Below are 15953 nucleotides of genomic sequence, written 5' to 3' on the forward strand. Positions count from 1 at the left end.
CTGCAATGCCCACAGAACGACTCCCTAGCGCAGAGTGAGGTAATGCAGCGATTTGCATTGCCTTGCCTTACCCCATCTCAATGAGGCCGTTCAAAACCATGCAAGTGGCTTAAGCTTAAGTTTCATCTGGGTCATGAGTTTATGCCATGCATCATCCGTTCTATTGGTCTTGAAGTACAGCTGTGTATCATCCTTATCGTCTGTATACTGGTGCGAGTCAGTGACACTGGCCACACTCAGTACAAAAAGATCCTGCCACTGCATTATAAAAAATTATTTCATTATCTGAAAGATTATAATTATAATGGTGACCTGGAAAGAGTGTTTTTGCTCCCTGCAGTTGTTCAGTGAAAGGGAGAAAAAAAACTCAGGGGCATATTACCAAGGAATAGCGATATTTATTGCAAAATGCGCTTACCGCATTTTTTTATCGCTGCCTATCGCTGGATATGTTAGCGGAGAAAACATGCTATTAGCAAGGTTTTTCTCCATTGTGCTAAAATATCCAGCGATAGCGGCGAAATGCGTGAATATCACTGAGAATACAGCGATATTCACGCATTAGCGACGAAATGTTCTTAGCCATGTTATCCGCCTCCCATTGGATAACATGGACTGGGCAGGTGTTAGCATTTGAAGATCTTCGCGCTTAATGCGAATATTTCCATTGCTACGCCTGCCTTGCTAATAGGCGATAGCGACATTAGCGACTGCTTTCAGCCGCTAATTGGTTGGGTACGCCCACTTTGCATATCATTAGAGATAAACATCGCTGACATGCAAAGCGGGCCTCAAACCGCTTGCTTTCACCTAAAAGCTGTCGCTAGCATCAGTTAGCAACAGCTTGCTGATAGGGCGATAGAATTATCGCCTCTTAGCGGCCGAAAACGGCCTCTAAAGCGGCGATAATTGCCTATCGCCCTGCTTGGTAATATGCCCCTCAGTGTTTTTAAATACCCCTCACACACTGAAAATTAATTCAATGTCATGCTTCATCATTGGGGTCTTTCCGTCCCTCTATGGGGCGGGGCGTGCTACGACCTACGTAGACGCGGGAGCACTTTATTTGTGAGATGGGTTATGTGTCGTGCATAAGGTGGTAGGGACGGGAAAGGTAGTGGTGCAAAAAATTCAAAGTCGCCTGGCTAGTGGATTTTTTTAGGTCTCGCGACCTATCGATGCGCACAAGCGCATCGAGCGTAGCGAGAATTCATGTCGGCGAAAACATCTTCAAACCAAAGGGCTTTCAGCCCCGCGGTTTTCATGCAGTGCCCGTGTACATGCACGCGCATCGCATCCAAGCCCAGCCCAGTCCTCCCCTAGCAGCACTCCTCCCACGCCAGCAACTCCCCCCTCCCACACCAGCACCTCCCCTCTCTCGCATTTGCGCCATCCGGCTTCTCCTCCCCTAGCAGCACTCCTCCCACACCAGCATCTCCCCCCTCCCACACCAGCACCTCCCCTCTCTCGCATTCACGCCCACCCACCAGGCTCTCCCGCCCCCATCAGGCTTCCCTCCCAATCCGCGCATTCACGCTCCCCCTCCAGGCTCTCCCGCCCCCATCCGGCTTCTCGCATCGCACTCTCTCCTCCCCCCTCCCTTTTCGTATTTTCTTGTTGTTTTACCCTGCCATGCGGTCTTTTGGAATCTCTGCCCTGTTTCCAGGGTTAGGGTGTTTGCTTTACTCCTTTCCATTTTATAATGTTGATTTCTCTTTAGGTCTTGCGCTCTCTGTAGGGAAAGGACTCCTGGCACTAAACTCACCTCGCACCAAACACCGCTCCCAAAGCCGTTGTGTGATCTACATTCATTCCGCCCCTCACTTCGAATTCCGAGGAACGAGGCCTGCTTGCATGTGAGACCCTGGCTGACATGCTTCAGGTTCTACACAGTAACCAGTCTGTACGCTGGGTGGGGGCAGGAGGGGTGGTTGGTCGGAAGCGTTCGCAGTATCGACAGGACTGCTGCAGCCTGCCGCATTCCCCAGACAGTCTATTGAACGTCACGGCAGGCCAGACGGCTTCTGCCTTGCATTTCTCGGAAGCATCGCGTCGTTGTGTTTATTCCTTCGCTGCCAGCTCGCCGTCTTGTTTTATTTTAAGTGGCCAAGGCACACTCTGAGCACAAACGGAGCCTTTCTTAAGCAAGTGTTAATGCTTCCTTATTCGTCCTCCATTCCCTGGTCTGCCCAACCCTCCCTGACTCCCTACACAGATCCAGCGGGCACCTACAAAGTACGAGCTTCGCAGCGGCATTTATATTTTTTAAAAGCAGAGTGTGTAACATTTCCATTCGGGCTTCGCAGCTGTAGCATTTCTATTTTCAAAAGAGTAGTGTGTGTACACATTGCAGTTTGTAAATGCTCGGTCACTAATGGTAAATAAATATTGTAGTGCGTGAACTTTAGCATGTGAACTGCCAGAGCCGCGAAGAAATACTTTCACATTCTTCCTGAATCAACTTGTGGGTGTCCCCAGAACTGGCACTCGTCTCGGTGTCGGCCTTGTGACATGGTGAAAAGAGAACGAGAGACTTGAGCAAAGCTGTCCTTTTAGATAAGTGCTATTTAACTCATGGGGTAGCGTGCAAACAAACGGCGAGCAGACAAATAGACTTGCCATCCTTGCCTGCAAGGAGTACTGCCATTTCAGGGCTAGTCTGCTTAAGGACGCGAAGTTACCCAAGAGGTCATTGGCTGGACATGAGGTCAATACAACACTGCTAATCGCCTACCACAGTATTTGGTCTTCCACCCCTGCGCTCACGAATTTTCTTTTCACGGACTCTTGCTTTTGTTTTTAAACCTTTCAGAGTTACTGGACTGTTAGGAAAACTTTTTATTTCCTTTAAATCTACTCCAGTGTTTTGGTTAGCGGTGAACACACAGTAGCCTGATAGCTTTACTTGTGATCTTTTTATGCTCTACACACTATCCAATGAGCTAAATTGGTTCCATGAAAAAGAGCTTGCGGTTTCTGCTTACATTTCACACGCTTTAGTCTTGTTTTTGTGTTGGAATGCAGCGAAAATGACTTAATTGGCGTTAGTTTAACCCCAAGGCGCAGCAGCAGGGCTGCTTCAGCTGTCTCCCTGCTGTTGCTCTTCCCCCCTGCATCTGTGCTTTTATGGCTCTCACCAGTGTGCCGCTCTGCGCACTTCCCCCAAATGACCTGGCATGCTGTCCCGCTGCTCACACACGCAACGCGCCACTTACACACGCAACGCGCCACTCACACACGCAACGCGCCACTCACACATGCAACGCGCCACTCACACGCGCAACGCCACTCACACACGCAACGCCACTCACACACGCAACGCCACTCACACACGCAACGCCACTCACACACGCAACGCCACTCACACCCACGCAACGCCACTCACACCCACGCAACGCCACTCAACCACGCAACGCCACTCAACCACGCAACGCCGCAACGCCACTCAACACACGCAACGCCACTCACACATGCAACGCCACTCACACACGCAACGCCACTCACACACACAACGCCACTCACACACGCAACGCCGCAACGCCACTCAACACACGCAACGCCACTCACACACGCAACGCCACTCACACACGCAACGCCACTCACACACGCAACGCCACTCACACACGCAACGCCACTCACACACGCAACGCCACTCACACCCACGCAACGCCACTCAACCACGCAACGCCGCAACGCCACTCAACCACGCAACCCCGCAACGCCACTCAACCACGCAACGCCGCAACGCCACTCAACCACGCAACGCCACTCAACCACGCAACGCCACTCAACCACGCAACGCCACTCAACCACGCAACGCCGCAACGCCACTCAACCACGCAACGCCGCAACGCCACTCAACCACGCAACGCCGCAACGCCACTCAACCACGCAACGCCACTCAACCACGCAACGCCACTCAACCACGCAACGCCACTCAACCACGCAACGCCACTCACCACGCAACGCCACTCAACCACGCAACGCGCCACTCACACACGCAACGCGCCACTCACACACGCAACGCGCCACTCACACACGAAACGCGCCACTCACACACGCAACGCGCCACTCACACACGCAACGCCACTCACACACGCAACGCCACTCACACACGCAACGCCACTCACACCCACGCAACGCCACTCACACCCACGCAACGCCACTCACACCCACGCAACGCCACTCACACCCACGCAACGCCACTCACACCCACGCAACGCCACTCACACATGCAACGCCACTCACCCACGCAACAACACTCACTCAAAGCCACTCACACCCACGCAGTGCCACTTTCACACACACTGTGCAGTGCACAATAGGTCTCGCAGTAGGAAAGTTGGAGATATTGGTTTTGTAAATGACAAAGCCCTTTATGTTTTTAACATGCAAAATAAAAATAAAAGGCATTGTTATGTGCAATTGTAATAGCTCCAACTTTCCTACTGCGAGACCTATTGGCAACGCCAGTGCTTGTTTTAAATGTTATTGCCTTCCATAGCTGGCAACACTAAATATAGGGAGACGTAGAGGGAATACTGTAATGAGTGGCCCTCTACTGGGTCAACATGTTTTGAAAGCCATCCCCTTGGCTTACTTCTTCAGGACCCTGCGCGATCCCTACTCTGTATTTATCCATATACATGTGCCTTACAGTGTTCAGTACACGTACTGCATGCAGAAAGACATAGCTAATTGGTATTTATCAATTACATCAATTCAATGGAGTTATTGCCTCATGAGCTGTCATGGAAGGAGAGGGCGCCTGTAGTCAGACAATTGTCAGGGCTGCACACTCTCCCGGGTATTACCTTCTCGTGGTTCCGATGGTTTATCTTATGCACTATACATAACCCATCTCACAAATTAAGTGCTCCCGCTTCTACCCCAGTGGTAGCACGACCCGGCTCGCAGGGACGGGAAGACCCCAATGATGAAGCATGACATTGAATTAATTTTCAGTGTGTGAGGGGTTTTTAAAAACACTGATTTTTTTCCCCCTTTCACTGAACAACTGCAGGGGGAAAAAACACTCTTTCCAGGTCACCATTATAATTATAATCTTTCAGATTATGAAAGAATTTTTATAATGCAGTGGTAGGATCTTTTTGTCGACTAATAGTAATAAGAGGAGGACGATTCTACCCTCATCCCTCTTCACTACCCCTATGTTTACATGCATCAGTGACTCCAGTATTGGGAGTTGGTGGCTCCACACAGTGCATCCACGGATGGACCTTGTAAGGGACTTCTGTGGCCCCAGAAAGCCCATTCTGTTAGGAGCCTAGCAAAAGGCACCAGTTACCCAACATACTGCATTTACAAATGTTTTTAAAAGTATTAAGTGCTCTCTGCAGCTCACCAAAACATGCTGTTCTGATCTAAACAAAAGCGATGACAACATAAACTGGAGTTAAAAAATGGTGCAGACCAAGCAACACATTAGTCACTCTATAGTGTGCTGCCTGCAGTGTCCTCACTCATCCCATTCCATCTCATCCCTAGCATCCCACTCACGCCCCTGTGCCGCCGGCTTCAGCAGCATCGACAAGGCATCTGATCCCGTCCCCATGCATCAACCCAAGCATCCTTCATCTGAAGAGTGACATATTCTCCGCTCTCACCTGAATGTTAGTTCTCCATCACCCCTTCATGTACCTTCTAGCCACTGGCAGGCAGCCATCCACCTGTAGCATCACCCTCTGGGACCCAGTCACCTCAGGATTCACCTACATGACCCTTAGACTTCCATCTTGCTAATTGTCAGCTGCAGCGCATGCATTTCATCGTACCATTGACAAGCAGAGCATGCATTTCATCTTAACCATTGACAAGCAGAGCATGCATTTCATCTTAACCATTGACAAGCAGAGCATGCATTTCATCTTAAATGTAAATGTATAGGCATTTATATAGCGCACTACTTACCCGTAGGGTCCCAAGGCGCTTCGACCGCTGCGAAACCCTTCCTGGCTTCCCTGAGAGATGGTCCCTTAATGGGTATCTCCAGGGTGAGACCAGGCATCCCCGGCAGTCTGGTGGGGCCGTTATTGAAGATGAGGCAAGCTAATGCCCAGAGTTGCCGAGTGTGATCGCTGATCAGAGTGGGCACCGAGGCGAGAGAATTATCGAGTCCGCTGACCCTGGTCCAGAAACCTGCCGCGCCGGGAATCGAACCCTGGTCCCAGACCGTCCTCTGCTCTCGGGTCTGCCGCCTCTAACCGGTGAGCCACACTACTTCACAATCTTACCATTCACAAGCAGCGCATGCATTTCATCTTACCATTGACAAGCAGCTCATGCATTTCATCTTACCATTGACAAGCAGCGCATGCATTTCATCTTACCATTGACAAGCAGCGCATGCATTTCATCTTAACATTGACAAGCAGCTCATGCATTTCATCTTACCATTGACAAGCAGCGCATGAATTTCATCTTACCATTGACAAGCAGCTCATGCATTTCATCTTACCATTGACAAGCAGCGCATGAATTTTATCTTACCATTGACAAGCAGCTCATGCATTTCATCTTACCATTGACAAGCAGTGCATGCATTTCATCTTAACCATTGACAAGCAGCACATGCATTACCTCTTACCATTGACAACCAGCTCATGCATTTCATCTTACCATTGACAAGCAGAGCATGCATTTCATCTTACCATTGACATGTGGCACATGCATTTCATCTTACTATTGACAAGCAGCTCGTGCTTTTATCTTAACTATTGACAAGCAGCGCATGAATTTCATCTTACCATTGACAAGCAGCGCATGAATTTCATCTTACCATTGACAAGCAGCTCATGCATTTCATCTTACCATTGACAAGCAGCGCATGCATTACATCTTACCATTGACAAGCAGCGCATGAATTTCATCTTACCATTGACAAGCAGCTCATGCATTTCGTCTTACCATTGACATACAGCGCATGAATTTCATCTTACCATTGACAAGCAGCACATGAATTTCATCTTACCATTGACAAGCAGTGCATGCATTTCATCTTACCATTGACAAGCAGCGCATGCATTTCATCGTACCCTTGACAAGCAGCGCATGCATTTCATCTTACCATTGACAAGCAGCTCATGCATTTCATCTTACCATTGACAATCAGTGCATGCATTTCATCTTACCATTGACAAGCAGCGCATGCATTTCATCGTACCCTTGACAAGCAGCGCATGCATTTCATCTTACCATTGACAAGCAGCGCATGCATTTCATCTTACCATTGACAAGCAGTGCATGCATTTCATCTTACCATTGACGAGCAGCACATGCATTTCATCTTACCATTGACATGCTGCTCATGCATTTCATCTTACCATTGACAAGCAACTCATGCATTTCATCTTACCATTGACAAGCAGTGCATGCATTTCATCTTACCATTGACAAGCAGTGCATGCATTTCATCTTACCATTGACAAGCAGTGCATGCATTTCATCTTACCATTGTCAAGCAGCGCATGAATTTTATCTTACCATTGACAAGCAGCTCATGCATTTCATCTTACCATTGACAAGCAGCTCATGCATTTCATCTTACCATTGACAAGCAGTGCATGCATTTCATCTTAACCATTGACAAGCAGCGCATGCATTTCATCTCACCATTGACAAGCTGCACATGCCTTTTACTTGCAGAAATGCAGCAGCTCATTCTATAAACTCCTTATTGAACTGCATCAACCTAATCACCTGAGATCTCACCGTTGGCATGCACCAACCCCCACCCATCCTCTCCATTGACCTACATTATCCTACCGCCCTCACCATTGGCAGACAAAGTCCTGCCTCTCAAGAACAAACACTGGTCTCTCCATCTCCTCCACTCCATTTACTTACACCCACCCTTGCCCAACACTAGGCCGTAGACCTGCAGGACCCTTCTCTCCGCACCATTGCCCGCTTTCCTCTCTATTGATTGCCATCTCCTTACCACTGGCCTGTAAGACTCTACGGGGCTCATTTACAAGCCCCTTCCGCCGCCGGTGCGTCACTTTTTCCCATAATAAAAGTGATGCACCGGCGGTGCTTGGGGCTTGTAAATAAGCCCCTACCTGTCCTCAGCTCAGACCTAGTTCCGCCATTTTCCTCCACCCTTGCTCCACTTTTCAGTATTGCCCTGCTGTGCAGTTCTCCCCCGCAATTAACTTGCAGCCTTCTCTTCACCTCACAGCAAGCCCTCTCTCCTTCTCCCCACCAATAAACCAGAGGGCTTGTGCCAAGGACCAGGTGCTGCAGACCTTTCTTGGCCATGCGCTGGGCATTGCTCATGTGGCTGCTAAAGAAGATGGTCCACCATGCATCCATCCAACCCTCATCACCAAACCCTTGTGAGTCCTTCAGCCCCAGCCGCGGGGTCAGCTAGTCCTCTGAGCTCTCCTTATTGCCGAGCATGGCAGCCCAGAGGACTGCAGCCCAAGGGGATGACTGCTTCCCAACTCCAGGGACCCTGGTTTCTCATTCTCTGAAAGACCCTCCTGTCACTTCTTCTGCTGCAGCTGCCACCTGATGAAAAGATCCAAGATGGACTTCCTCAGAGCTCCTGTAAATCAAGGCAGAGCAGAAAGTCTGTGTTTTGGTCAATGGATGGGGGCAGCAGCTCCAGGAGAGGCTTGGAAGCAGCCACAGCCATAAAAACACATTCATTTTCAAAAGGGAAGGGAGCACAGAGCAGCTGCTCAGCCATTGTTCATACCCTGCTGCACTCACCAGCCATCCGCTCTCCATACACCGCCCCACCATTCTGTCATATGGTTATTACGTTTCTATATATTGTGTTAAGTTAGCATGTGCTTATTAAATGTTTAAACGCCATATTTTCTTTCTGCTTCGGTTTGCACACGACACCTAATTGTTATTGCAGCTTTTAACCTAGACGAAAGATGTGATTTATTTGAGAATAATATGTTATTGCACTGGTATCAGTCGTGCCTGGTACACTTGGTACAACTGTCTGCACACTGAGAACTGCACACTCTCCGAATAACCTAACACAAGGTTGCTGCAGGCCTGATCCTCGCACCACGTTAGTCAAACCACAAATAATGTTTGTGCCAACATTTGGCTCTACGTGAGTTTAAGATACAGTTACAGGGAATGAGAAAACACACTTGATGCTGAGCATGCTGAGAGCTGGTAGCTGTTGATGTGATCTCCTCCTACTGAGAATTAGAGGTATGGGTCCGCCCTGCTAAGAACCCAGATGAGACCTTCTTAGATATAATATAATATGCTAATTAGGGTGCGCGAAATATAGGTGATACAGAATTCTATAGATTTTGCATCATAACATGTTATCACCTTTTGCTTACTATGGATTAGTGACTATGCTGCTGACTCTGATTTTTATAATATGTATGTTGATATTATACAAGATACTGCGTTTGAGAATGCTGCATTGAAAAATAAACATTTCAAACTTGCACGTGTTTTCTTTGCCTCCCAGTTTCGGTTTGGAATGATAATATAACGAAAGAGTGTTCATGTGTTCCACGATACCTGAGGTACTCTAAGTTCATGTTCTGGATTGTCTAAGTCATTGGGAAGTATTTACTACCGATGCGACACTGTAGCTAGCTTGGTAAGGGGATTTCTGAAACAAAGGTGAGTTGTGGGTCACCCTAACTCACCCAGGTTCTAGATCTCTGTGCACAGTTCTGTGAGAGAACGGAAACCCTGCGACATGGCGCCCATACGTTGATTGGCCTTATATCATGACACTCGAGTAGTATATCATTCAAACCTTAACGCCTTCATTCCCGTTTCCGGAAAACGGCATTGTCGGAAAAACCTACCTATTTTTGAAATAGGTATTTTCAAGCTTGAATCTATCTAAAACGGTTTCTTTGAATTACTACCCAGTTGTGCTACAAAGTATTATTTGTTTTTTCTCGTTCCTGTGCTGACATGGCTCAAGCCGTGGACATCCCGCAGCATAGTCGCATTGCGGTGCGTGACCATTTGCGGATGTATGATGTTCCTCTAGAAGGCTTGGCTGTGGTGCTGGTGGTGAGTGCGGAACATGCTTACCCGTACGAACTGTTTTATTCGTGGGTGACATTTCCGCCGGTGGACGCTAATTCTGGTGTGTTCCACTCATACACTGCTTCAGATGTACCGGCTGCGTACGCTCCGTACAGAGCACTGGAAGTTCCTATTGACGCTTGGCAGCATGGAGTTTGGTTTGGTGGCGCCCTACCGCACGCTTTAACCGCTCCGAGGTTAGGCCCATTGTCCATTCCGGGCACTCCTTGGCCCGCTTTAGCTGGCTTTACTCCTCACCCCCGACGTGCCACTTGTAACGTGGGAGAACTGCGGCGGCTTCATGAAGTCGCGGTGGAAGTGATTAGAGCGCTTGTTCATTACACTAGCCGTAATGTTCAGGACGCGGCCCCTAGAGGCGCACAGCTTCGAGCAGAACATGCTGGTCTGAAAATCAATCCGGTCATGGTTAATTCCGTGATGGGTAAAAAGCCCCAGGAAAAGGACGATTTTCCGTTCTGGCTTGCTGAGAAGTTCGGCCAGCTGGAAGCTGTGTTTCCCAATACGAGTCCGGGTGATAAACACCGGATTCTTACACTAAGTTTGCCGAAAGATCTGGCTCCTGACCTTGCTGACTGTGAGACCTGGGGAAAAACTTTTGCAGCGGTCTATTCGAGGTGCTATGGCTCCCCGTCTGTGACCAATCTAGGTGGGGTCCTTAAACGTGTTCAAGACGAACACGGACCAGAGGCGGCTGTTGAATTGGGCATGCGCCTGTGTGGCTCCTTTGATGTGGTTTGCGATCTGATCCTTGCGAATGTCAAGGGGGATGCAGTGAACTTTTAAGTTGCTAACGCATTAGCGTTGGTTCCCGAGGCCGACCGACCCCGACAGTTGGCAAAGATTATTGTGACTGCTTACAGAATGGTTGGCCGCAATGCGAAGGGGGTTAAATCTTTTCCTGAAAAGGAGAAGAAACAGCCCCAGGGTCAGACATCGGAAACTAGTGGTCAACAAAAGTCCAAAAAGCAAAATTGGCCTAAAAAGCAGAATCAGAGTAAGCAACAACAACAACAAACACAGGTTTCTGCTCCTGCGTCTCCGTTGCCTGCGCAGTCGGATCGTGTTTATGATTTGCGCGACCGCGCGATGATTAAATTGCCTGAGAGGTTTCAGGTTTCTGACCAACGCTCTCCTCGTTCCTTTCAGGACTCATCGGCTCTGTCAACCGGTGGTGGAGGGGGCGGCGGGGGCCGGGGTGGCCAGCAAGGACGTGGTCAGCCCCGCCCACGTGCCAGTGGAGATCAGCAGGAAGGCTCTACGCCCAAGAGACCACAGTTTACCACGAAGAAAGTCGCTGCCCTGACCGCGCATCGTTATGCCCCAGATAGTGAGAACTCGGCTTCGGAATCTGACGTGGGCTCTGACCTTGCTGGACAGCGCAGCAGAGATTACCATAGTGAGAGAGGCCCTCCGTCCACTGTTGAAGGTGACAGCGACTGATTCTTATGTTGTGATTGAAACTGCTGATACGCATGTTGCTCCCCCTGAACGACTTTTTGAAATTGTCCTGTTAATTGAAGGTGACATGCAGCGAACTGTAAAAGGGGTATTTTGGGAAAATCTCTTGTCTACGTATGACATTTTGCTTTCGGAGGCTGACTGGCCCCCACCTTTTGTTCTTGCAGCTCCGCGAGGGGAGGAGGTAATCCTACCCAGCTTCGCGCACACTGTGCCGAGGGTGGAGGCGCTGCATTTTGCAGAAGAGTGGGCTCTGGCGCTTGCGCCGGCTGTGTACCGCAATCAGTGTGGCTGGGATAAATTGTCACCAAGCCACGAGATTCCTTTACGGTCGCAGCCACAGCCTCAACCTCAATATCCCATACGGCGTGAAGCGAAAGCTTCAGTCGCAGCTATCCTTGAACAATTGGAATATCAAGGTGTAATTGAAACGTGTGTGTCACCGATGAATAACCCCCTTTTTACTGTGAACAAGCCGGACGGCTCATATCGTTTGGTTTTGGATTATAGGCATTTGAACTCGCAATGCCGTAACTGTGCAGTACAGAATACGCATGGCTCTGCGTTAGTGAATAGTCTTGAGCGTAAACGGTTCAAAACCACGCTTGACATTTCCAATGGTTTTTATGCCCATAGATTAGACGGTCTAAGTTCCCAATGGACCAGTTTTACATGCGCCGGTGTGCAAAAAATGTTTAAACGACTCCCAATGGGCTACAAGAACAGTCCTGGAGTTTTTTCCGCACGCATTGTCTCTCTTTTGGAGAGCTTCGACCCAGTTGCTTGTTCGTATGTGGATGACATTTATCTCACAGACGACGATCTTTGGGAGCATCTGTGTCGAGTAAATAGCATAATTTGTAACTTTGCTGACATGGGTTACAAGTTTAACTTTGCAAAGTCGCACATTGCAGAGTACACAGTGTTGTTTCTAGGTTACGAGCTTAACCATGAAGGGAAGGGTTTAGCACCCCATTTCCTGGAGAAATGCGCACAATTGTGCTCTCCGACAACACTGAAAAAATTACAATCTCTTCTGGGCTTTCTGAATTTCGGGAGGACATACATTCCGGAATATGCCCAGCGTATCAAGCCTTTGTATGCTTTGATACAACCATCTTTTTCCAAATCATGCTGGCTGCCTGAGCATTCGGCCATTCTGCAGTCTTTGCAGGCTGATTTGCTCGCTTCCGAATACTTGCAGACTTGTGATAACCAGACCAACCTGGTGATAAGAATTATCCCTGGGGCGGTGGGTTTCACGTACCTGACTTTTAATGAAGGAGATACAGTACCTATTGCTTACAAGTCACACTTGTACACTTCGGCTGAACTGCGTTTTTCCACTGTGGAGAAAGTTTTGACGGCTGTGCAGATGGCAATTCTTAAGGAACGTGCCCTGTCACAAGGAAAGAGCATGTTGGTTGTTACCCCGTGTCCTGCCTTAGAGGCGGTTACGAAAGCCAGTGTACCTAATTCCAAAGCTTTGCACCCTCGGTGGATTCAATGGGCTGCATCCTTGACGTCCCAGGATGTCAGGTTTATTTTTGACGCCACTTTACGGTCGCAGGAGTATTTACAGTATGAATTTGTTCATCCTGCTCCATTAGCAATGCGGCCGTTGGAGGATTTCCATTGCATCATTTACACTGCTGGTTCGGCGCAGGTTGCGCATGGCTCTAAACATGCCTACGTTCCCGCTTGCGCCATTGTGGTCGGTGCCATGGTAAACGATGAGTTCGAGTCCAGTGTCGTGCACACGCAGACGCTTGGGGACTGCACCGCACAATTAGCAGAGCTTCGTGCTCTGATGCTTGCATTGGAGTACGCAGATCCTAGTGTGACGACTTTGATCGTAAGTGACTCTTACTACTGTGTCCAGTCTTACAATGAAAACTTGTTCTTTTGGATTCAGAATGAATTTCGTGACTCCAAAGGTAGCACAATAAAACATAAAACGATCTGGGTCCGAGTGGCGGAACTTAAAGAGAAGTTGCCACTCGTCTTTGTGATTCATACTCTCGGTCATCAGCGCGTGGGGGTCCACGCTGTTGGCAACTCGCTTGCTGATGAAGCAGCGAAGTCAGCGGTATCGAAATACTTAGTTGCAGCAGTCACGAGGTCCAAAAGCAAAATAGATGATGACATCTTGGCAGCTATTGCTGCAACGGAGAAGGGAAGTAAATATCCTGTGGGGTTCCCTTCTAAATACACATACCACTTAAGTCCTGATAAGGTTCCTTATGTGAAAATCCCTGAAGTTGGCGAACGTTTAGTTCCCAACTCGGATCGCAGAGCTGCTTTGATTACAGCGGCGCATGAAGGTGTGGCGTCTGCGCATGCGGGCGTCTCGGCCACTGTAACTCAGCTACAACAGAGATTCTGGTGGCAGGGACTGTACAAACAGACGCGTGAATATGTTCTTCAATGTGACATTTGCCAGCAGATTAAGCCTTCAACTGCTGCGCGTCCGCCTCAGACACGGTTGTACATCTCGAATAAACCACTTGGATGTGTTTATTTGGATCACTGCGGTCCATTTTCTTCTGATACTGCGTATAAGTACATCTTAGTAGCAGTTGATTCATGCACACGCTTTGTGTGGGTATGGCCGCATCGGAGCGCTGATTCACGTACTGTCATTAAGGATTTGTGAGTCTTTGTGGGAAATTTTGCCTGTGGTACCTTCCATTCGGATCAGGGTCCGGCATTTGCCTCTAAGGCGTATAAGGATGCTATGGTTTCGATGGGGGTCCAAGTCAAATTTTCGAGTCCCTACAGACCCGAGGGTAATAGTGTAGTTGAACGAATGAACCGCGACTTAAAGCAATCTTTGACAGCTCGAGTTATAGGCACTGGCAGAAACTGGTTAGCCCACCTCATAGGCGTGCAGCGTGCGCTTAATAATCTCCCTAGAAGGTCTCTGGGTGGGCGGACCCCATACGAAATGCTCTTTGGTATCAAGATGTATGTACCTGACCTCGATGGGCTAGACAACAAGGCCCAGGCCACGTCCTTTGACGTAGATGAACATTGCAATGTTTTACAGAATCTACAAAAGACCAGACACAGTCTTGCAAAGGAACATTTGCCCTCCACATCGGATGATGCGCTGCAGATCCCGGTAGTTGGCTGGCTACCCCAAGTTGGAGAACTGGTTCGAGAGAAGATCGATAACAAGAAAGAGTTTAGTCCCTCATATCGTACACCGGTTCGAGTTCTTGGAGTGAAGGGCACAAGAACAGTCATTTTACCACCACTCCCAGGTCGTAAGGAAAACAGATTTATTTCTATTGACAATGTCAAGACACACAGGGTGGCCGATTCTTCATAGCATGACACCGGCTGTATCCTGTCCTTCCATGGTGAGGCACTCTGTGCTGGCTATTACATCTGGTGCAGAACAGGAGGTGTCCCTCGAGATGCCTGCCATATCCAGTCCTTTATTAAATACTATTCCTGATACTAACATTGATGAGCTAAACTACACTTATCCTGCTGATTTATCGATGCCTGATTTACAGACCCGTTTGGCAGGCCAGTCCAGATTCTCTTTTGACTCTGTTTCGGAAACTTCAAAGAAACCCACAAACATTGCAAGATATGCCACGTTGTTTAAAAAACATTTTTAATTCCACCTTGGACATACATTTGGTTGATCCTATTTTCATTCTATCTTTTTATGTCAATTGGTTTTGTGTTTTATTTTTTCCGCCTGATTGATGGTCACTACGTTAAAGAAAGAACAGGAATTCGGTACCTTAATGGAACATTGGCCCCTCTTTCCTCTTCACATTCTGCGCACAGACTGAAACGAAACTTAAATACAGTTAACATTACTGCTTGGCCTGTCCTTGATGGGATTGTGTGGGATGCGGTTAGGTTTCAGATACATGGGCCTACTGAAGTGATTAATGTTCCAAATGTGCTTAGAGTAAACATGGGAGATGTAATTAAACAGAATGATTGGGATATTCAGGCCGTAAAAGCATTATTCTCTGATTTAAAGTATTATGCTGCCTTCGATGCTGAAGATCTATACACAGATTCTATTAATTATGGTGATTTGTTTTGTTTTCAACACTATGGTAATCATTTTTTACATAAGACAAACTCCAGGAGGGTTGCTGTAAATTATACACAATGGGAACATTGCCCTACTCCATTTGGGGGCAGTTCCAATACGTTTCTGAAAAAATACACCTATTTGACAGACTTTAATCAATCTAATCCCGAGTCATTTTATTTTAAAATGACACAAAAGTCCATGTCCAAAGTTAGACTTAACGATACAAAATTGCTGTATTCGAAGTCCTTTCTAGACAGGTTGGCTGTAGATGGCTACGAGTTTTGGAAAGGAACAATTGACCTTAAATCGATTTGGGGTACCAAAGATTGGCAGGTACAAGGCACTGACGCTCTGC

Source organism: Lissotriton vulgaris, chromosome 6 (genome assembly GCF_964263255.1).
Source record: "Lissotriton vulgaris chromosome 6, aLisVul1.2, whole genome shotgun sequence".
Lineage (NCBI taxonomy): Eukaryota > Metazoa > Chordata > Amphibia > Caudata > Salamandridae > Lissotriton > Lissotriton vulgaris.